This window comes from Mercenaria mercenaria, chromosome 15 (assembly GCF_021730395.1).
Source record: "Mercenaria mercenaria strain notata chromosome 15, MADL_Memer_1, whole genome shotgun sequence".
In the NCBI taxonomy this organism is placed as follows: domain Eukaryota; kingdom Metazoa; phylum Mollusca; class Bivalvia; order Venerida; family Veneridae; genus Mercenaria; species Mercenaria mercenaria.
In genome coordinates this window covers 2,511,237-2,535,104 of record NC_069375.1, presented here as the reverse complement: position 1 = coordinate 2,535,104, position 23,868 = coordinate 2,511,237, and the positions used below count along the sequence as shown (strand labels likewise).

The 23,868-nt window shown below is 34.8% G+C and overlaps 1 long non-coding RNA gene across 5 annotated transcripts; it reads left to right on the top strand.

Moving 5' to 3' along the window:
- LOC128548877 (uncharacterized) lies at positions 1-23,868 on the top strand. Of its 5 annotated transcripts, XR_008367288.1 has the most exons (6): positions 4,748-4,902; positions 13,730-13,831; positions 14,621-14,737; positions 17,169-17,288; positions 23,264-23,324; positions 23,755-23,868. It is a non-coding gene; the product is annotated as an uncharacterized LOC128548877 (long non-coding RNA). The 5 variants fall into 5 exon arrangements; XR_008367287.1 differs by lacking the exon at positions 4,748-4,902 and adding an exon at positions 1-239 and having other exon boundaries at positions 23,264-23,868; XR_008367284.1 differs by having other exon boundaries at positions 4,749-4,902; positions 23,264-23,868.

Here is a 23,868-nt window from a genome sequence, read left to right as displayed (position 1 = left end):
GTGGCTGCTTTTTAATTTCCGACATTCGCAGCCGATACGAAAAAGTTATCGAGATAGTGGCCCTGGCAGTCTTAAAATTACGTCATTTTCAGGTCCCGGATCCAGAAATTTTTGGCTCGGGGAGAGTGGGCACCAGTCTAGAACCAGGAAGGTCTAATACGCATCAGGTGTTCCGGCTAGAACAAAGACGTCAACGCAGAGGTGCACAGCGATCGAGCGCTGGCGAGCGCTGAGAGCGGGTAGGTATCCGAGGGTAAAGGTAAAATTTTATTTACCGTCGCTTTGTGAAACAATTAACATTTATAAGCTCTGTAAAGCTTTTAAGCGACCCTATTTTAAGAACAGTTACAACCAATTATACCTTAGGCACAGGTCTACCCCCAGCAATTTGCTGGTATCCATTTACAGCTGGGTCGACTGGGCAATCGTGATAAAGTGCCTTGCCCATGGACACACCACAATGGGAGTAGCCAGAGTTTGAACCAAGGGGCCTTCATCTCCGTAGGAAAGCGTCTTAGTCCTCTCGACCACTGTATCCAGAGAGGTGTCTGTGACAGGAAAGGCCGTACCGGTGACAGTAACCATCAAAACAAATCAACACCCTTTACAATATTTACAAATTTATTTACATAAGATGATTATTAACAATGAAAAGATATGAAAAGAAAAAAAAAACTGATTATAAGAAAGAAAAAAAAGAAAGTTCAGTATCTCTAGATACAAAAGTTCTTATAGTTCCATTTCTAATCTGACGTGGTACAGTTCTTTAATTTAATTGCGAACTTTAAGTAGCACAAACAAAACGTAGCTCAAAATTCAGTCCCTTTAAACCGTGAATACGTTGATTCCGTGTTGGCTCCCTATGGTGGTAGGTGATTGCATCCCTGAGCTGACTTCAGAGGATAACAAAAATCATCGTCTTTGCGGTTTACGGCACAACCATGGGACGAAAGCTCTGCGCTGGGAATATCACATCCAGGCGAGTGAAGACAAGTGAACCTCGGGCATTGTATTTCCGGGTTATGACATCACCAGGAAAATCGTCTGGCGGAAGAAGCTAAAATATATAACATATGGTAAGCACCATAGCAAAACAAATAAGTCAGGGCATAAAACTGCTCCTTTGGGTACACCATACCTCCGTAGGCTCCCATAAATAATACGTGCTACTTATACAAAACATATGTGCTACTAAGTTCAGACGTCACATGATTAAAATACGTCACTAATTACTTCCATTATTACAAAATTACTTACTTAAAAGACTAAAATTAAAGTATGAAAAAGATATGAAAAGTATATGATGAAACATTATAGTAATGGAAATGATAAACTGCAGCCATTATTTACAACTACAAATTAACAAAATTCAATGTAAATCAAACGTTATATGATAGTTGGCATCCATATAATATCTAATGCCATACAACAAAACGGACATTGTATGTGTATGCAATAGACTGTCACATAATTTCATATTACAATAATATATACATGGTACTAGACTTGCCATATAGATTTATACATAACAATACAATGCAGTAATGGCGTTCCATAATTAACAAAATGTTTGACATAAGTTTTTGAAACAAAGTACTTTATAAATATCATGTTACAAATTTCGGTACAAATTTTACATCTTATATAAATGAAACATTTTAGATTCCTCTTTCGAAATAATTTACAAAAGTCTGAAAAATTTCATAAATCATCCTGACATACCGAAACTAGCCAAAATCATGTGCCGAAAAGTAAATGTTACAGAATTCTGTAGAATGAACAAAAATTTACCAAATAAAAATCGTAATGCAAAAATCATACAAAAATCTAACAAATAAATTTCTTACCTCGATCGAGCATAAATTTCTAGCAAGAAAATAATTCAGACATAGATTCGTCTATAAAGTCGGAAGGTGGTGTGCGCAAGGCATATCTAGTTCAGTCTATTTAAAGGGTAATGTCCCGCCAAATACTAAATTTCATGGGATTCACGGCTAAGCCGTGGACTCCGACTATTTGTAATTCCACGGGATTCATGATATAGCCGGGGAATCTAACTACTTTGGCGCGGATTTAAATTGACAATTTGAGGCCCATTATAGTGGTTTTGGGGATAAAAACATAAATTACTGAAGTTTATAAAATATCAACTTTCTTATTACTGAACAGAATTTAATGAAATTTACATGGAAATTTAAGTTATGAAATACAGAAAAACATGAGAGGTATTTTATGCGTGAAATCTGACATTTACCTCAATAACTCAAAAATTTACAAAAAGATGATGCAATACCTGCAATTACACTACAGATAAAATAAGGCCCGTATGTCAATTTGTGACAGTGTCTTTGTCTAAGTTAGGGGAATCATGGGGTTCTCCCCTGGAAATTTTTTGAAATACAGGTATGAAATGTCTCTTATCTTAATTGCGACCTTGATCTTTGTAATAGGGTCCTGTGTCTAGCATATGGCATGTCTCCTCATTATGGGGAACATCTGTGAAAAGATTCTGAAATCTCTTGATGAGTAGCAGATAAAAAAAGACAGTGTTAATATTTGACTTCCAAGTGTGACCCTGACCTTGGAGACAGGGGTCTGTGTCTTGCATGCGACATGTGGTCTCATCATCGCAAACATGTGTGCCAAGTAATTAAAATGAATGGCACAGTTATGGATTGGGCAGAAAACAGCTCCTCTTTTAAAACCGTTGACTTCAAAGTGCACTTGACCCTTGCTAGGGTTTGCGCCAAATTATTTATTTTAAAATCTCTTCATATACGGCAGATCTATGAATCAAAGGCCATAATTCTTCTAAAAATCCCCAAACCAGAAAATGCTGATGATACACACAACTAGGCAAAGATTACTCTTGAGAAGTGGTAGCTGCCCAACAAATACTTCTAAGTTGGGACTAGCTTGCAAAGACACAGGGAGACTTCCACAGACGTATGCTTCTGGGAAAAAAAGGAGTTTGCATGATAATGTGTCTTTGAATACGGTATCAAGTAGTTCAAGTTTCTAGTAGGTTTAAGGTGACTGTGGTCAACAAAAACAAGGTGTTGTTGGATCTGGTATAGCATAGTAACTGAGCTGATCTTACGGCGTTGTTCTAGGGTTTGCCAGTTTAGTTCATTTATCATTTTGGAGACACTACTGGTGTAATTGTAGTCATTATAGACATATCTTGCTGCAGATCTTTGGACTTGCTCAATTTTATGGGTTAGGTATTTTTGCCATGGATGCCATATGGTGGAACAGTACTCTAACTGGGGTCTAACATAGGTTTTATATGCAACCTCTTTGACTCGTTTATTTGGGGTTTTGACATTTCGTTTGAGGAATCTTAGGGATTTTTTTGCTTTTGATGTTACATATGATTGGTCCATGATAGGTCTTTACTAATGGTTACGCCTAAATATTTGGCAGAATCTTTTGGCGTTTTTATGGAGTTATCAACGATAACATACTGATTTATTTTCGGGGTATCAAGTCAACTCGTCCCCTAGTCAATTCGTCCCCCAGTCAACTTGTCCCCGATTTGGTCATTTCGTCCCCCTCGTGATAAAATTTGGTCAACTCGTCCCCATTTTGGTCAACTCGTCCCCCTTTTGGTCAATTCGTCCCCCTTTTGGTAATTTTGTCCCCCTTAATATTTTAGGCATTTTTGTTTTTTTTTTATGATATTTTTGACTTTGAAAATTTGTATTTAAAATCATCGTGAGTTTTGAAGGAGTTATATTGTAAATAGTTAAATTTAAATAATTAGGTTTGATAAAATAATAAAAGAAATATACTGAAAATATAAGACAATTAACTGAAATAAAATAAAATAAAAATAAATACAATGCCCTTAGTATTAAAAATATAATATAATAGAAAATCTAACTTTTTAAAAATCATAGTAAGAAATTTAGAGAGAGAGCAATAAATCCTTAACCCTGGTCATAATAAAAGAAAGTTTTAATTTGAAATACAATAAAGAATAAATAAACAACTAATATATGTCACATATGTTTTACTAAAAATAACCAACATGCTTTATATTCATTTTTGTCATTAAAATACAAAAAAAAAAAAAATACTTCAAAAGTAAGGAGATAGTGGTTTCTAAAAAAAAGTAGAATGAGCATATCCCTGCATACGAAAGGTGTTAAAGGTTATTAATCACATTAAAAGGCGTTGATTGGGCTGATTGGAAGGTGTTAATGGTATTTAATTGCATGAGAAGTTGTTGATTGACCGAATGAAATGTGTCAAAATTTTCCCCTAGTAGAATTAAATGTGTTAATAGTTGATTGAAGTGAGGAAATTATTTGTTATAAAAAAAGTTTAATAAAAAGTTTAATCTTATTCAGGAATTTGAAAATAAGCAGCATCAAATACGGACACTTATCATAACCATGTTGTCCAACATAGCAGACTTACAAAAAAAAAAAAAGAAAAAAAAACCTCAGAAAATCCTCCTTGTTAAATCGATCATTTTTAAAGCAAAAAGTTCTTAAAACGAACGAAAACTTATGTATATTTTTAGCATAAAATATACTTATTTGAAAGAAAAAACCGACTTAATTTATCATACTTTTAATATTTTTTTTTCAAAAATACATTTTAAAAAGGGGGCCGAAATGACCAATTTGAAATCGCTGAGGGGGACGAAATGACCAAATCGGGGACGAGTTGACTGGGGGACGAGTTGACTGTAAATCATTTTCGGTAGTGCACAGTTACTACCCTTTGACCAAATACGCCATTTGCACCGGCTGTTCTGGAGAGAAAAGAACATTATCATTGATTTTCGTGCAGATGTTTTTGTACCAGTATGCAAGTATTTGCTCCTTTAAGGTGTGATAACTTATTGCAGGTCACTGAACTTCATCATGTCTCATGCCAGAATATACAAACGTAAGGAAGTGATCAGTCATAATAGAATTTGAACGTACAGTGAATGTCACAGACACTTGGGGGTCAGCACCCCTCCCATGCCGCCCCTGACAACCCTCAGTCAATATATTTTTGTTTTTTAAAACAAACTGAGCACATGTCTTGATCATCTGTTACCATTTGAACATGTTTGAAAAATTCCCATACTCTTACCAATGCTCAAAAAAACTAAAGACAACTTACTTCGCAATGTAAACACGATTTTCTTGTCCAAGGAATAGGAGAATAGATCCCAGCTTGATGTTGCGCAGTCAAATTTACTACACTGAGCCGGGACACAGACAGTATCGTTAGCGGTTAAAATAAAAATACTTGCCTAGAAAGTCAAATGCCGCGATGGTCGAGATGGTACAGACGCTGGTTCTGAAATAACTTTTTTGGGCAGGGCCACGGGTTCGCTCCGCGCTTCGGGCATTCTTTTTTTCTTTTTTTTTTAATATAATATTTTCATTTTCTTTTTAAACAATATATTCTCAAGATATAAAAAATATCTAAAAAAAAAAAAGAAAAAAATATCGCCCATAGCGCGGAGCGAACCCGCGGCCCTGCCCAAAATTAAGCATACAGAACCAGCGTCTGTACTGTCTCGGCCACCACGTCAAGTTAACGGCATGAGCGAGTATTTTTATTTTAACCACTAACGATATTGTCTGTGTCCCGGCTCTGTGTAGTAAATTTGACATCAAGCTGGGATCTATTCTCCTATTCCTTGGACAAGCTATTTTGTGTTGAAAACGCTCGGAGTAAGTTGTCTTTAGTTTTTCTGAGCATTGATAGTATATGGGAGATTTTTTAAACATATTGAAATGGTAACAGAAGTTGTTGTATGATCGAGACATGTGCTCAGTTTGATTTAAAAAGCGAAAATATATTGGTTGAAGGTTGACAGGGGCGGATTGGGAGGGGGACAGGTTCTGACCCCCAAGTGTCTGTGGTGAATGTAGCAGTATTTAAACATTGCCCGATCGGGCTTTCGGCATAAAAACTAATATTTCTTGAAAAATAATGAAGATATTTCTTTCAAACTTGGTCCATTTATTAAGCATAACATATGACACAAATTAAAATAAACGTATCTTGGTTGCCTTCAGATTTGGTAGAATCATTTCCCCTTTTCAGATTTTTATGATGCATAATTTTTTGAAGTCCAAAAAATATATGTTCTGAGGCTAAGTTTAAACCAAAAAAGGGTTCAATGGCTTTCTAATGCTCTAAATTATTGCGCTAGTACATGAATGTATACATTTTACTGTGCTTTCATTTACAACATTATAGAGAAATGTTACCGTAGTTTTAAAAAACTTGTTCATACATCTGTGCTAGAAACAGTATAACCCTATTCTCGATATCGACATTATGTATAAAATCCCGTTTTCCGGTATTAACCACCAATAAACGCCCATTCCCGGTTTTACAATGAGGGGGGTATCGGCCATTACGCTACATGGCGATAGTGTTTAGATTATCCTTTTCTCAAGTTTTAAACGAAGAAAATGAATAAAAAGGTATTGCAGATTATCATTAAACATTGTTGTAATTAAGATGTAGCAAAAATATCCTCAAAGTTTACTTTATTTTTGAAATTTTATCTTTTATTCTACACTGCCGGTTCCGTGGCTCGATACCGAAGGTGTGAAATTATTCACATTTTTCAAGGTAAACAGATTATTTTTGCAAAAAATAAGTTGCCGAGGTCGTAGAATAATATTTCCATTGTGAGAAAGTAAGACTCTTTTGCGCAAAAACCTGAAAAATGTGTTATGTATATCAAAATCTAGGACATGACCTTAATACCCTATAAATCTTTATCTCTATATTTTATGGTCCAAAGCACAATTGATTTGGCATTCATGCACATACGTGTGTGTCCAAAAACATAATTTTCATCTTGTAATCAAAAATAACAAAAAAGTGGTCGTTGTTGCCCATTTGTAGTCATATAAACAAATAAATAAGACCTGACATAGAGTCAATCCAGGTAAGTATGGACAGCTTTTACACTCTGACAATTGCAATTCCAAAAGGGTCCCGATATCAAGTTTTGCCCCAATTTTGAAGCGTGGATGATCTCCCTCGGATTTGACCATTATGTTAGTGCATATAAATGGTCCGAAAAATTGCAAAAATATAGGAAAATAGGTTAAGTATGGACAATGGAGAGAAAGTACGGACATGTTACAAAAACCATACATGTGATAAGTTCAGAATCCCAAAACTGAAGGTTTGCCATTTTTCAGCTGGAGTTGGGTCTCAAAACTGGAGGTTTTTATTGACATAAATTAAGCGCGCGGACACATAACTTAGAGGCAAAATCCAACATTTTTGGCCACACAATAATGTATATAAGTCTACACCAGAAGAAACAATCCTCATAACTCTTGATTTGAATTTTGACAGAGTTATGCCACTTTTTAACTTCATTTTTTTTGTTAAAGTTTTTATACAATGTCTTATATCTCTGTTACATTCAAAGCTATTGACTATTATGCCCCTTTTACTGGCAAAGCTTTAATTGCCTCTTTTACTGGTAAAGCTTTAATTCAGAGTCAATCACTGAGAAAAGTCGAGCATGCTATCTTACAGAAGCTCCCTCTTGTTCTAGTCCAAATAATTCGACGTCAAAAGTGATTCTGAGATATTTTCGTGATAGGTCATAATCCCTCTCGTGGAGGAAAGATATTGACCTATGTAAAAATTATCACAATATCGTGGCTCACGTACAATTATAGTTGGACTACCTCTTGTTCTATCTTTAAACTTTCTTAACAGATTAAATTTGTAGAAACACTGTCTCAATTTAGGTCTGAAATGAAGGTGAACATGCATTAACATTATTCTACTCGATGACTTAAAAAAAAAAACGAAGCTCTATATTGGTCTGAACTCAACTCATAAATTATGTAAATTCCTTACCCCGCCCACTTTCGTATAAAAATACTGATGATTTTGACATGAAAAGTAGAAAACAGAAATGCATCAACATGTATTTACCCTTACCAGAATAATGTAGATTGATATTATCAAATAAATGTGTGTGTGTTTTCATCTAATTTTCAATGAAATATGTCCGATTTAGTAGCAAATTAATTTGGTAAACAATAGAAGAAAATGGCGTAACTCCATAAGGGGAAATAACACTCCTGTTCTAAAAATAGTAATGGGTTGGTTTTTCCAACAATTATTTATGTAAGGACCTCGGACATTTTCCTATTCAGATTGCCTATCCGATTAAGGAAAAAGTGACATAAGGATAGACTTCAGAAATTGCATAGTTATGATAGTTGAAGACCATTTCTTGATAAATGCGACTTCATTTTACAAGATTATGAACAAAAAAGAAGACTTTGTAGACATTTCTCATTCTCTTTTTTATTAAAATATGAACATAAATCATTTTCACGTTTTAAACATCTTTCCCACCAGTGATGCAACAAAATAGTTCACATGCCTTTGTAAATAATTATTATATACGTATGCTGCAAAAATGGCACTTGGTCACAGGTGGGAAAGTGTTTAAAATTGAAAAAAAACTACGTACAGGTTGTCAGCAAATAAATTTTTACATAAATATTTGACACTTATTGCATGTATTTCCTAAACCTTACATATATACAGCTTTATTCATTTTTGTAAATATTTCAAGCATGGAAAGCACTAAACTAAATAAATAGGGGACATAGAAAGTGAAGCTAGAAAGCAGACAGATCCTTATAAGTATATCTTATGAATTTTTCAATCAGATCTGTTACCTCTTGACAGTCTAAGTCCGTCGATTGAGTGTCATCAGGACTGAGACAACTGCATCTGTCGTAAGTCAAGAACCAAGCAAGTGGCTTCGACATATTACATATGTGTCTTCAACGTAAACATGACAAAGAAATACAGACGAACTTCTATGGAATAGTGCCACTTAGGTGCAATTTTTTTTACCTTTTGTAGGACACAGTTGAAGCAAACCTGGAATGCATTTTAAGAGCAACATTTGCTTTTATTCGATCCAGCATCCTATACCCTAACAGAACTACACCAGACACCATCTCATTAACTAACCTAGTTGCTTCCAGAACTTACACTGACACCCATAGAATTAATACTGACTCGCCCATAACTAACACTGACACCCCCAGAATTAACATCAATTCGCACACGTCTGAAACTTATTTCGAAGCCAACCGAAATACTAGTAAGGACCACAAAGTACTAACACAGACACCCCAAGAATATCTATATAAATGTTGATACTAGCTAGTGAAGTTCTGTTCCACTGATATAAAATGCTAAAAGTAAGGCATCCCTGAACCCACAGTGGAATAGGCAGTCTCCTGCACCCCTCCGTTTCACTGAAAAAGGCCGACTACGCCAATGTATGGCCAGCTACACCACTGCATGTATTCAATAATAATCCTCCACATAATGCCCGGTCAGTATTGTACATGTGTATAAATACAGTATAGCAATAGATGTATAGAAAACAAACAATAGGATATGATCAATGCATCAGTGTTATCATGGGCACTCGGGTGGAAATAACTGAAGTACAGTCAGGGACCAAATGTTTTGTTCCACTTTTATTTTTTTCCGTTTCGTTTATTTTCAAAAATGTCAATAAAACTGATAATATGCATGGTATCAGTTTATTTATTGTGTTAAAATATTTCATAGTAGACATACCTTAAATACCAATGCTTATTTTAACTAAAAAAACACATTCTAAATTTTTCAAAAACATGAAACTGCTCGAATTTCAAGAAAACGAATATAAAATAAAACTATTTTTTGTGACAGTTTGATAGGAATATAACTTATTTATCAGTATTTGAAGCTGTTATATAAAACTATCAGCTACTGAAGTCAAGAAATAGCATTGAACTTTGGGCAAAATCCCTAGCATAATGTCCGATGTCCTTTTATTACTGAGCAAAATTTTTCTTTGATTAATCAAAATTCATTTCAGTTGGGAATTATTTCTTATGACTGGGAGTTTTTTGCTTCAAATTGGTAAAAAATGGAGCTTAAATTTTGGCATTGAGAATGGGCAGATATTCGGCCCTGTGAGACAGGTGGATAAGGCCCTGCTTGTCTAATCCCTTATCAAAACAAACAATTAATAATTCACCTGTGAAAAACAACTCTTTCCTCCAGCTACATGTGTGTCAAACATGTATAATACACAACAGTCGGTGACACTTTGATTTACTGTGTAAACATGTTTGGCACTCCTCGGTAATTATCTACCCAGTCATAATACTGATTTTTTTTTTTTTTTTTTTTTTTGAAAAGCGGGAGAAATATGGTTTTGGTCGGGAGACGAAAGGCAAGGTGAAAAAATCGGGATTTTGACCCTCCCGCGTGGGAGATCACATTGTATGCAAAAACTACTGACAGCAGGGATTTTTAAGACTGATCCAAAATGCAGAAATTTGCTTACTTTCCCAATTCTGAGGTTGAAATTTCTCCAAAACATGCCAAAAAGTACCAATTCTGCAGTAGTCACATTTAAGAGCTGGATTAGTTTTCGTTTTCATTGTTGTTTCTTATATTTAATCGAGTTATAACTGTTCCTGTGTTAATCGAATCAGTGTGCCAGTACTGAGTATTCGATTAAATCATGTGAACAGTTCTGAGTTCTGTATGCATCACCGTGATCGCATTTAATCAGGCTCGCCAATTTTCACCGGAAATGAAAATATGCCTAGCAGTAAAAGTAAATAGTGACAAAAAGGTATGCTGCTGAACACAAGCGCCAAGAACAACACTTTATACGTGGACGAGAAGACTTTTTACAAGCGTCACAATCATGGCACTTATTGACTTCAATACTGTCATTATGATGGTATATAAAAAAAATTAAGATGATCCTTTCAAAGCATCAAACACCACCTTGAGCAAAGTGATTAATTACTGACTTGATTTGGTTGTGTCTATTATAAGTCAAGTCAAGTCAAAAGTTTATTAAATGTAGCAAAGGCCTTCGAGATACTAGAAAATTTAGGAGACACTTTCAAAAGACAGAAAAAAAGAAATATTTATTTGTAATGTGAAATACACCAATAACAATGTTGAAATAAAGGTCATACGATGGTAAAACTTATTTTTGACATTTCCCAATTTTCAGGTTTTAGGTGCCATTTTTCCAATTGAATTTTTAATGTTATCATTATACTAGATTTATATAGCACCTTTTTCATGATAAACACGTCAAAGGTGATTTACATATAGCATTAGCAAACACAGTCACACCTGGGCACGAAATTTATCCTCAACTTAAGTACAGACTCAGAGCGATCTGACCAGAGGGAAAGAGTGAGATAAAGCCCCCAGAACAGATTGAGAGAACTGATTTAGATATAGGCCTGTCTGGCTAACTTAGCCTAGGTCTTTGGGAATAGACAGTCTGGTTCTTTCACAGCAGATTCTAGAGCCGAGGAACTACACAACTGCATTTTATCCTGCTTAGTGTAGACCCACATTTTAGGCGTACTGAAAAAATAAGGTGAAGACCCTTATTTTAGGCACTCTGATATGCTTATGACGATATAAGAATATTGTTGAATAAATTATCACCTGTCTGTTAAATTTGTTTAAATGTCGACAGGATCAAAGCTATGTATGCGGCCTGATACAAGTAAACAAGAACATGTCACATTTTACTAAAATTATTGGTTTATTTGCATTCATAATATTTGTAGATGTATATAGTGGAGCAAATTACCACAAAACTTATAAAGTATCTCTACGAATTGTATCTACTACAGTAAACCTCACTTATAAGGAACCCTCGGTTATAAGGAACAGTTTTCAATTCCCCGATCTAATTCCTTCTTTATTCAATGTAAAAATCATCAGTTATAGGGAACTCGGTTATAAGGAACACTCAGTTATAAGGAACACTTTTTCCAGTCCCAAAGTACGAAATTCAATGGAAAACACCTCAGTTATAGCAAACAATAATCAAAAAGAATAAATATTATTGAAAACTGGAAATAAACGGGAGAATCGCTGATGACGTCAGAGTAACCTCGGCACTTTCACGCACTTTTATGCACATGCGTAAACATTTCGTTTCAATGATATTCACTGATACGTTAAAAAGAAAATATATAATATCATCATAACATTAACATTTACCAAATACTAGACGATAGTAGACTTAAATTTACTCAAGATTATGTTCGAGAGCTACATGTATTAGGTATTTCATGTTAACAAAAGTGAACGAAAATCAGTCACGGTTATGGTCATACTATCCTAAATAAATGTGCTAATTATGCGTGATTAACAATGGCAAACAGTCCATTTTACCAGATTTCTAATTGTAAAAATTACAGCAGGTGCTAAAATGGACAATAGCAAAACTACAGGTATAATTTACACTTTAATCTGTATGTATGGCGCCATTGTCTAATCGTAATACACTGAATGTCATAAACACCTTACTTAACGTAAATTTTAACGGGTAGTCCAATTAAACATTTTTGTAATAAAAATTTGAACATTTTTTTTTATATAAGTATTCATGCCAATTCACATAACATGCAGTCGAGCAAGGTGAGGGAAGTAACTGCAACACATCTTATAGTCACAATGTAGCGCTCTCTAAAAAAGAAGGTAGAAATAACCGATACAAAAATGCCCGCAAATTACGGTCATTCTTACCGACGTACATATTTTGGCTTAGTTTAGGTTTAACGCAGTGTTTCAACACTATTTCAGCCTTCAGTACATGCAGACAGTCTCCAGAACCGGAGTGTGAACACATAGCCCTTTTCAAACGTCAGTCAAGTTACTTTCTCTATACAAATTGTGTTCGTTATATAAACTTAGGATACAAGGAACTAGTTCGCTATACCGATATAAGGAACCTCGGTTATAAGGAACAATTTTAAGAGGTTCCAAGCTGTTCCTTATAAGCAAGTTTACTGTATACAAATAAGCTTGCTATCCTTTCAGCCAAATTTATTAGCCACCCATACAATACTTATTTCATCTTCTTGTGTAACAGTGTCATATATATGCACCCTCTCAGAACTATATATAAGTACTGACTATCAGTCATTCTTTTCACAAATCATGTTCAATCAGAATGTGGTCGAACACATAGTCATGCTCATATATGTGTTGTAATTGTTCACTAAGTTTTAATTTTATCAGCATATAATGTCTTCAGCCATAATAGCTCCGTCTCAGTAAGGAAACCTTGTTTTTCCACATTTTCACTGGCTAATGCTTTACCGGTAATTGGAAAACAACAGAAAAGCAATTATCAGAAATTCAAACAATCAACTAAAGTCATCTGTCGGTACTTTTTTGACACATACCGGTAACAACAATATGGAAAGTACGGACATTTTGCATTTTTGCATATATTTCGTTTTTCTTGTTGCTTTTCTTTAAAAAAATATATCAAACTTATATTTCATGCATCATAATATCCGAATGAGTGAAAAAATATATTCAAAAAATGCTGTGTATACCTTCACTCTTAATGTAAACAGAGCACGTTTAATTTTGACTATGTCAGAAAGGATATGACGTGATTTTCTGGTTTCTTCTAGCAAAAACACGCAAACTGGGAAAGGTTCTTCTAATCAAAAGTGTAGGTATCACAACGAAAAGGTCCGGATTAACCCATGTGACATATGACCGTTGACCATGAATTAATCCGGTACTGGTTAGGTATGTTAGGGTTACAATGCAAATTAAAAATAAAATGTAAAATAATGAATGTTGAAGGTACAGTGAGCATGTGCACATCTGTTGCATAATTATTACTTTCATTTCATTTCAGTTTGATATACTGTAGTGGACGGATCAGCAGGGGAGGTAACTAGACTCCAGATTGGGACTAGGGCGTAACTTGCCAACAACAAAAAAAAAGAGAAAATTTTAGGTATCTGGAAATTAATGCTATGTTTCTTAAGAAAGCTATGAAACTTAATTACTCACAGACTAAATGTTGTGGAAATACATGAGAATTAGTTGTTTTTACTAAGTTTTACACTGAAAATTGACTAGTGCTTGTATTTACTCTCCATTCAATGTTAATTATCTTCATTATAAATATCAATATTTAATGGCCGTTAAATGCATATTCCTCCATGGTGTATACTGGTAAAGACATTGATTGAAAGTTTTTATTGTCTTGGCGGCCCAGGTTCAGTTTCTGACTCTGGCATTTTTCTTTCTTGATTTGGCATTTATAAGATGGTTTAGAAATGAAAATTAATATTCTGTTCATAATTTGGCCAAACTTCACCTTTAAAGAAAGGTCATTTTCAGTGAAAATCTGGAGGTCAATGCCTTTAGCTGTCATAAGTATGAATTCACCCATGGTGATACTTATTCAAGAAGGTAGGAAAGTTTTTATTGCTGAGGTAGTCCAGGTTCGATTCCTTACTCAGACATATTTTTTCTTGATTTTGCATTTTTAAGATAGTTTAGAAACAAAAACTCATGTCATTGTGTTCATAATGTGACCAAACTTCAGTTTTAAAGAACTTTAGTTCACTTTTAGTCATTTTTTTTAGATAAAGCAAATTTTACAATTGAAGGGAGGTAACTCAATTTTTAAAAAAGACACTAAAATCTCTGCTTCATTCTGTTGTGGTATATGTGTATCTAATATGGTGTTTTGTATTATGTATCTTTCTAAACATCTTGAAAAATGTCTCTTTTGTAGTGTGATGTAAAAGTAAAGCAGAGTGACTAGTGACCAGTAACTTCAGAATTGAAGAGATGCAGGTCTTTGTTCTACATGGTGAAAGAGGGAATTATAGTGGATATTTGGATTGATCAGGTAGATCATTGATACATGTGCCCATGTTTAAGAGGTTGAAATCCATGGAAGTGCAGCATGTATCAAAACAGCTTTGGATCAAGAACACTTCCTTTTGGGCCCCTCTTGATGTAGTTAGTTTTCAAGCTCCTTTCCACATACATGTAATTTTCATAGCTACATTTACTTGAATGATTTTACCATTGTCATATAACCCCAGACATATTGAAGGCATTTTTTAAATTGAAGTATATACAATGTAGTGTAACACAGTGCTTATTATCAGTATTATACACTCAAGTGCTGTCAAACTGAAATATTAGATTTTTATGAATTTTTCAGGGCTCCAGATAGCCCGCCAGCTTAGCTCAGTAGGTAGAGCGTTGGTCTACAGATCACAGGGTCGTGAGTTCGATCCTCGGGCGCGGCGCATGTTCTCTGTGACTATTTGATGAACGACATTGTGTCTGAAATCATTAGTCCTCCACCTCTGACTCATGTGGGGAAGTTGGCAGTTACTTGCAGAGAACAGGTTTGTACTGGTACAGAATCCAGGAACACTGGTTAGGTTAACTGCCCGCCGTTACATGACTGAAATACTGTTGAAAAACGGCGTTAAACCCAAAACAAACAAACAGGGCTCCAGATAAGATGCGTATTAGCACATTGAAATAATGCATATAAGCATATCTGATCATTTTCAAGCGTTTAAATACGTATATGAAATAACAGAAACACAATGACTTTTCACTAGCATAAACAACAACTGATTCTTCTGAATTCTTTAATGTGTCAGTCTGGCTAATATTCCCATCATCTATTGGGTGTTTGCATTACCATATAAGTATGGTACTGCGTTGATACGGTAGTATATTTTAAAGGTTGGTTGTTTAAAATTATCAACTTCTGGTGAGGTGAAAACAAAATGTCATCTTTAAAGAAATTAAAAAGTGAAAAAACACTACGCATATTTTAAACCAACAGAAAGTGATCCTTAAAACATCGTTGAAATTATTGGATTGAGTAATTAGTGTATCACCAAAGCATATGTCTGTTTCCGAGAAAATCCTGGCGGTTTGGAATAAGCTGTACAAATTAAATTAAAATGTGCATTATGCATTTAGTTCAAAATGAACAAGAGCTGTCTGATGACAGCACGCTCGACTTTTCAAAGGCTTGTCAATAAAATGGATTATATGATGGTACTGCTACAACTGTGTCACAGTAAGGGTCAAAATGATAAAAACCTGCTGTAATTTGAAAGTAATACAATGGCAGAAATTTGTATGCAGTATTTACACATTAAGTGCAAAAGAGGCATAGTTCTGTTGAAATACAAGTCCAAGATATGCGACCTTATACACTGACCCTTGACATATCTTTGTTGTCTCAGTCCAATAGTCCCTAATACATGTACTTAAAAAGATTTTAAGTTGCATATAAAACCTCAATATGAACTAAGTAGACAAAGGGGTATAATTCTGTTAAAATGAAATTCAGCATTGTTGGCCCAGTGACTGTATGCAATGACCTCAAGGCATATGTGAAGTTTTGGTACAATAGTCCCCAAGTACTTACAAAGGCAGAGAATTGTACTTTGTATTAACACATTAATTTTCTGAGTATAAAAAGGCACATAATTTAGTTAAAGTACAAGTTAGACTTCTAGGACCTGGACTTGTGACTGTATTTACTGACGAGTGAAATTTGAATCCAATGTATCAATGCATTGCAGAGATAATTGTCATTATGGATAATTTTAATCCTATTTCTAAGTTAAAAAGGGGCACAACTCTGAAAATATCACTGACATAGTAATGTCTCTTGTCTTACATGTGCACACTGTCACTGTCACTGTATGGAAGTATTCCAAGTCTCAGTTGAATATCTTTGATATTGTTCAAGATATTTAACTTTATCAAAATCTGTAACTAAAATTTTTAAGTCAAAAAGGGGCATAACTCTGAAAATATTGCTGACATAGTAATGTCCCTTGTCATACATGCACACTGTCACTATATGCAAGTATTCCAAGTTTCAGTTGAATATCTTTGATAGTATTCAAGATATTTGTCATTATAGAAAAATTTAACCGATACCAGGGTGGGTAGTATAGCTCTCCATGTTCTCCAAATAGTCAAGCAAAAAATGGGTTTCCGTCGTCTGGCTCTAGTAACGTTCAACTGTTCACTATAAGTAGGCAAAAACTTGACTGCTGAGGTAAAAATTAACTGCAAACAAACATAAACATTATATACACAATACATATGCCACAAAATTGATATCTGGATTTACTCCTAGTCAATTTATGATTGCACTATTTTACTTACTCAAGAATTATGATGAGTAAATACTCATTGGCCAGCCCTGATCTTTGTTACAACATTTTAAATGTGTATCTGTATATATCTGGATTTACTTGATATTTTAAAAAAAGTCTCTTCTTTTGTAGTGAAACCTGTGAAGTGTTAGTGAAGCAGAATAGTTACAGATCATAAGAGATGCAGGTCTTTGTTCAGCATGGTGTATATGGAAAACATAGTGGATGGCCAGCATAGAAAACATTTAACGAGTAAACAGATTATTTGTATTTAGAACCATTTTTTATCTAATGCAGCTGCAGAGTTATAGAAGAACTGAATACATAGTTACATAAAGTTGTTGCACCTGTAATAGTAATGTTTGAAAAATTGCATTAACTTTATACAGTCTTAAAGTCAACATTGTTTTGCACTGTGTTGCAATTCTTAAACTACTTTTACTGCATCATTTTTATGCCCCCACTTTTTGGGGGGCATATAGATTTGCCCTTGTCCGTCCATCCTCCGTCCGTCCGTCCTTGCAAGAATGTTGTGTCGCACGTAGCTCCAAAAGTATTTGACATAGAGTCACAAAACTTTACAGGAATGTTGGTCAGCATGTGTAGTTGTGCACCTGGGGTTTCATGTCCGGATTCATTCAGTCGTGTAGGAGTTTTGGCCCCTGACTTTGTAAAAATTGGTCATTTTAATGTTGTGTCGCGCATAGCTCCAAAAGTATTTGACCTAGAGTCACAAAACTTTACAGGAATGTTGGTCAGCATGTGTAGTTGTGCACCTGGGGTTTTGCACCCCGGATTCATTCAGTTATGTAGGAGTTATGGCCCCTTACTTAGTTAAAAATTGATCATTTTAATGTTGTGTCGTGCATAGCTCCAAAAGTATTTGACCTAGAGTCACCAAAATTTATAGGAATGTTGGTCAGCATTTGCGGTTGTGCAACTGGGGTTTCGCGTCCGGATTCATTCAGTATTGTAGGAGTTAGGCCCCTGACCTAGGAAAAAATTTGTGTCCTTTGTCATGTAGTGGGGGCATCTGTGTCCCATGGACACATTTCTAATTTTTAAATTTGCATAGTTTGTGATATTTAATAAAGCTCAAGTAGGGACAGATTTCAAAGTGATAACCACTGTACAAAATATTCGCAGAGAATTCATTACACCAATAATTTGATAAAAGAAGTCTACTAGAAGTATTGGTAAACAATTATAAAACGCAACATAAAACTTTTGAGAACACTTTTTTAGCTCGACTATACAAAGTATAAGGAGAGCTATCCTACTCGACCCGGCATCGGCGTCTTTCCGTGTCCCCACCTTGGTTAAAGTTTTTTTTACACTTTCTCTTTTTTCAACTTATCTCTGTAATTACTTGATGGATTTGATTCAAACTTGAAATACTTATTCCTCATCATTATCAACATCATCTGACATAAGGGCCATAACTCTGGCACCAATATTTCATGAATTATCCCCCCTTTTCACTTAGATTTTCAGGTTAAAGTTTTGATGCACTTTCACTCTATCTCTGTTATTACTGAATGGATTTGATTCAAACTTAAAATAGTTGTTCAACATCATCACCCACATCATATGACACAAGGTACATAACTCTGGCACAATGTTTCATGAATTATTCCCCTTTTTACTTAGAATTTCAGGTTAAAGTTTTATGCACTTTCACTCTATCTCTGTTATTACTGAATGGATCTGATTCAAACTTAAACAGTTGTTCAACATCATTACCCTTATTATATGACACAAGGTGCATAATTCTGGGACCAATTTTTCATGAATTATTTCCCCATTTTACTTAGAATTTCAGGTTAAAGTTTTGGTGCACTTTCACTCTACCTCTTACTGAATGGATTTGATTCAAACTTAAAATATTTGTTCAGCATCATCACCCACATCGTATGACACAAGATGCATAACTCTGGCACAATGTTTCATGAATTATTCCCCTTTTTACTTAGAATTTCAGGTTAAAGTTTTATGCACTTTCACTCTATCTCTGTTATTACTGAATGGATCTGATTCAAACTTAAACAATTGTTCAACATCATTACCCTTATCATATGACACAAGGTGCATAACTCTGGGACCAATTTTTCATGAATTATTTCCCCTTTTTACTTAGAATTTTAGGTTAAAGTTTTGATGCACTTTCACTCTGTCTCTGTTATTACTGAATGGATTTGATTCAAACTTAAATTAGTTGTGCAACATTATCACCCACACCATATGACGCAAGGTGCATAACTCTGGCACCAATTTTTCATTAATTATTCCCCCTTTTTACTTAGAATTTTAGGTTAAAGTTTTGATGCACTTTCACTCTGTCTCTTTTATTACTGAATGGATTTGATTCAGACTTAAAATAGCAGAGCTCCAGATAAGATTTTAGGTTAAAGGGTATTTTACTCCTAGGTATTTTTTCAAAGGGTATTTTACTCCTAGATATTTTTTCAAAAGGGTATTTTAGAATTCTAAATGGTTTTTCCGAATTCGAAATCATTTAAAAGGTTAATAATAATAACTGTTTGTTTGTATAATTTTCTGATATATAATTTCATGTGCTCCACTGAAGTGCCTTTATCGACCAGTGCTGTTTTCCTGAATATTTTTTGAGCCTTCATTCAAATAGTTTTAACATTTTGTTTACTGCATACATCACATCTTACACTACATCTTAATTTCAGTTACTGACCACTGCGATATATCAACAGATCAATAGCCAGTGATAGTATCACTGATACTTTGACTGTCAATGTTTTTTTTCCAGAAACACTCACATGTATGGTGCTTCGGCTTTTTCAATAGTTACCCATAATATATCATAGATCAAGTGCTTAGCGATAGGCATTGTCCGAGTCATCTCTTGTCACACACTTTAATATACTTGAAGAAGAAAATGGCATTATTTTACAATATCGTTTGCGTTTGCGTTTGCTTTTATGAGACGCCATTTTTGTTTGTTGTACTCGATTACAAAAAGGATGTGCTTGATTTACGATAAAGTTGGATTACGGACTTTAATCGAGTAAAATACGTATCCCGTTTTTATGCCCCGGAAGGGAGACATATAGTTTTTGAACCGTCTGTCAGTCTGTCGGTCTGTCCGCAATTTTCGTGTCCGGTCCATATCTTTGTCATCGATGGATGGATTTTCAAATAATTTGGCATGAATGTGTACCACAGTAAGACGACATGTCATGCGCAAGACCCAGGTCAGTAGCTCAAAGGTCAAGGTCACACTTAGACGTTAAAGGATAGTGCATTGATGGGCGTGTCCGGTCCATATCTTTGTCATCGATGGATGGATTTTCAAATAACTTGGCATGAATGTGTACCACAGTAAGACGACGTGTCGCGTGCAAGACCCAGATCCGTAGCTCAAAGGTCAAGGTCACACTTAGACGTTAAAGGATAGTGCATTGATGGGCGTTTCCGGTCCATATCTTTGTCATCCATGGATGGATTTTCAAATAACTTGGCATGAATGTGTACCACAGTAAGACGACGTGTTGCGCGCAATACCCAGGTCCGTAGCTCAAAGGTCAAGGACACACTTAGACGTTAAAGGATAGTGCATTGATGGGCGTGTCCGGTCCATATCTTTGTCATCCATGGATGGATTTTTTAATAACTTGGCATGAATGTGTACCACAGTAAGACGACGTGTCGCACGCAAGACCCAGGTCCGTAGCTCAAAGGTCAAGGTCACGCTTAGACGTTAAAGGTCATTTTTCATGATAGTGCATTGATGGGCATGTCCGGTCCATATCTTTGTCATTCATGCATGGATTTTATAATAACTACGCACGAATGTGTGGCACAGTAAGACCCAGCTCCGTAGGTCAAAGGTCCTAAACTCTAACATCGGCCATAACTATTCATTCAAAGTGCCAACGGGGGCATGTGTCATCCTATGGAGACAGCTCTTGTTTCAATGCGTATCAGTACGCGTAGGTTTGATTTTAAATGCGTTTTTTGTAAATTTCAAAACGTATTTACGCAAATACGCATCTTATCTGGAGCTCTGAATAGTTGTTCAACATCATCACCCACACCATATGACACAAAGTGCATAACTCTGGCACCAATATTTAATGAATTATGCCCCTTTTTGCTTAGGATATACTTATATAGTGTTTTGATACATTTTATCTTTACCTCTCATTACTTTAAGTTGATAGTTTTGACATTGACTCAGGCTATTGTGCAATATCTTCATCCACAATTGGAGTCATTAAACACACCAGTGACAGCTCTAGTTTCCTCAGATGTGCCCAGTTTCACTATCAAGCATCAAAATAGTCGAGCGCGCTGTCTCCTGTGACAGCTCTTGTTTAGGCAGCCTTAAGTAAAAGGTTTTAATCTGACAGAATTCTAACTCCAACACTGAAAACTTACAGCCGAGTCCTTTGAGACTGTCTTAAATTTTGCTCACTTCGTTCAAAAATAACCATAGGGTAGAAGTAAAACCTAGCTACATTTCTTCCACAATATGTAAACTAAAGAGTAAAAGAGTAAAAGCAAAATAAAGAACTTGTTACTGCATGTAACTCAGTATTTTCAAAGATGTCTAACCCTGAACACTTCAGCATGAGAAGTGAGACTCACTTTAAACAGCAAGAAATTGCTTATCAAATTAAAAATTTCCGCTTTTGTACAGTCAATCAGTAATAAGTCTTGAAAAACAGTTAAAATTACTAGAAAAAAGATATACCGTAATCGGCCGAATATAGGTCGCACTCGTGTATAGGACGCAGTGAAAAAATATCAGCAGAATTCTGGAAGAGTGCTTACACCCACTTATCACTTATCCGAATTTATGCTTGTCTGAAATTCACTATAGTTTCTACGAACTCACCAGTTTTTGCTAAATCATTGTCAATGTTTTTGCATGTTGTGCAAGTATTTTAATTGAAAAGCATTGTAAGCACTAAACTGCCACATCCTCTGATCACTCCATGAATATTGACGCCAATGAAAACGAAAGTACACTTTGGCACGTGGCGGTTAAATGACGTAATTTTAAGACTGGTTTGCAAATTGTTTTGAACATTATGGATCAGCAACTATGATCATATTGGATCAGTCTAAAATCTGTCATGCACATGTTTATAATTGCCTCCAGGTATGATTAAACGGTTAATTGTTTACAGATTGTGACAGTAGGTGTAAGATAAGTAATGCCTTGGGCATGAATTGATGAACAAGAGGATTATAGACAATTATCAAAATTATGTTTGAAGATTAGATAATCGGTTTCCGGGCTACCTGATATGGAGTTTCAAGTATTTTAATGCAAAATGTGTGAAAACTTGCCGGGAAAGTTTTACACAGGTCTTGCTAAAAGCTTAATGATCAGTTACAGAAATGCCTTGTAAAATATATTTTACTGAAAAACAGAATTTATTTATCTTAAGATTTTATGTGAGCTCTAAATTTTACATTTTATACAAAAGTAATAGATGCCGGGTCCCGATACCGGCTATTAGGTATGCCCGATTCATTGGTATTTACTCCCCTTGAATTCTCTTTAATATGAAGGTACGCAGTGTAAACAAAGATCGATTTTCTTAATTTTTGAGTCGAGGGAAATGTTTGGTCTTTTTCTATACCCATATATAGGACGCATCGGTCCTTCGAGACCAGAATCTCGTAAAAAAAATGTGCGTCTTATATTCATAGGATGACGGTAGTAAGAAAAATAGTTTGGTCCTAGTGCGGCTTAAACCTGAACACTCGTGAAAAATTAGTCAAAATAGGTTTATTGTAGGAATTATTAATAAATACTCTTCAAAAGGAGGTACACTATTATGGGTCCATTACCTGAAGTTTTTTTTAACACAAAACAGATTTTACAATTGAAGGGAGGTTACTCCATTTTTAAAAAGAACACTTAAAAGCCCTTAGTGAATGGAATTTGAAATTAAGGCATTAGTTTCAAGCATGGTTATAGTGATGTAAAAAATTTAAGATAAAAAATTTAAGGTAATATTTCTTGTTTAGTCTTAATATTTTATTTACATGCATGGATTCACTTCCAACAAACTTTGCATAAAATTTAACTATAATAAGAAAATATTTTGACCCTAATTTTAAGGTACATGTACGAGATTTAAGGTAACTATTAAATTGTTCAGTGGCTCCTTATGATTATGTGCATCTAATATTTCTATGTTTTTTTTTCTAATTTTGAAAAATTTCTCTTTTTGTAGTGTGAAGCAACAGCCAAGCAGAATGGTTACAGACCATTAATTCAGAACTGACAAGATGCAGGTCTCTGTTCTACATGCTGTATGAGGGAATTATTGTGGAGTTTTGGATTTCATGGCAGTCATAGAAATATTTGATAAATAACCAGATAATTTATATTAAGAATCATTTACCACTTACAAGCTGCATTTAGAGTTACAGAATAGCTGAACAGATACTATTTGTTAAAAACAAACAAACTCATCTTTCATTCATAAAACAAATTTTACAGTTCAAGGGAGCCAACTCAAATTTTAAAAAACAACACTAAAATGCCCTTGCTTTCACAGAAATTGTCACCTTTCAGAATGTAATCAGTTTTATAGTTTTGGATCGAGTATGAACTACATTGGCATTTTAGAATAGATAGATGCTTCAATAATTACTATAAAATTTTATGCAACATTGTATTTTCATAACCAATTAACTTCTACCATATCATATATTTATACAGGTCTATAGGACTGTGATGTGTGTACCAGTCTATCAGGCTATCATTCTGTCCAGTCAACAAATTGGCAATGGCTACATGGATTCTCAAGTAACTTGGCATTACTTATCACAGTAA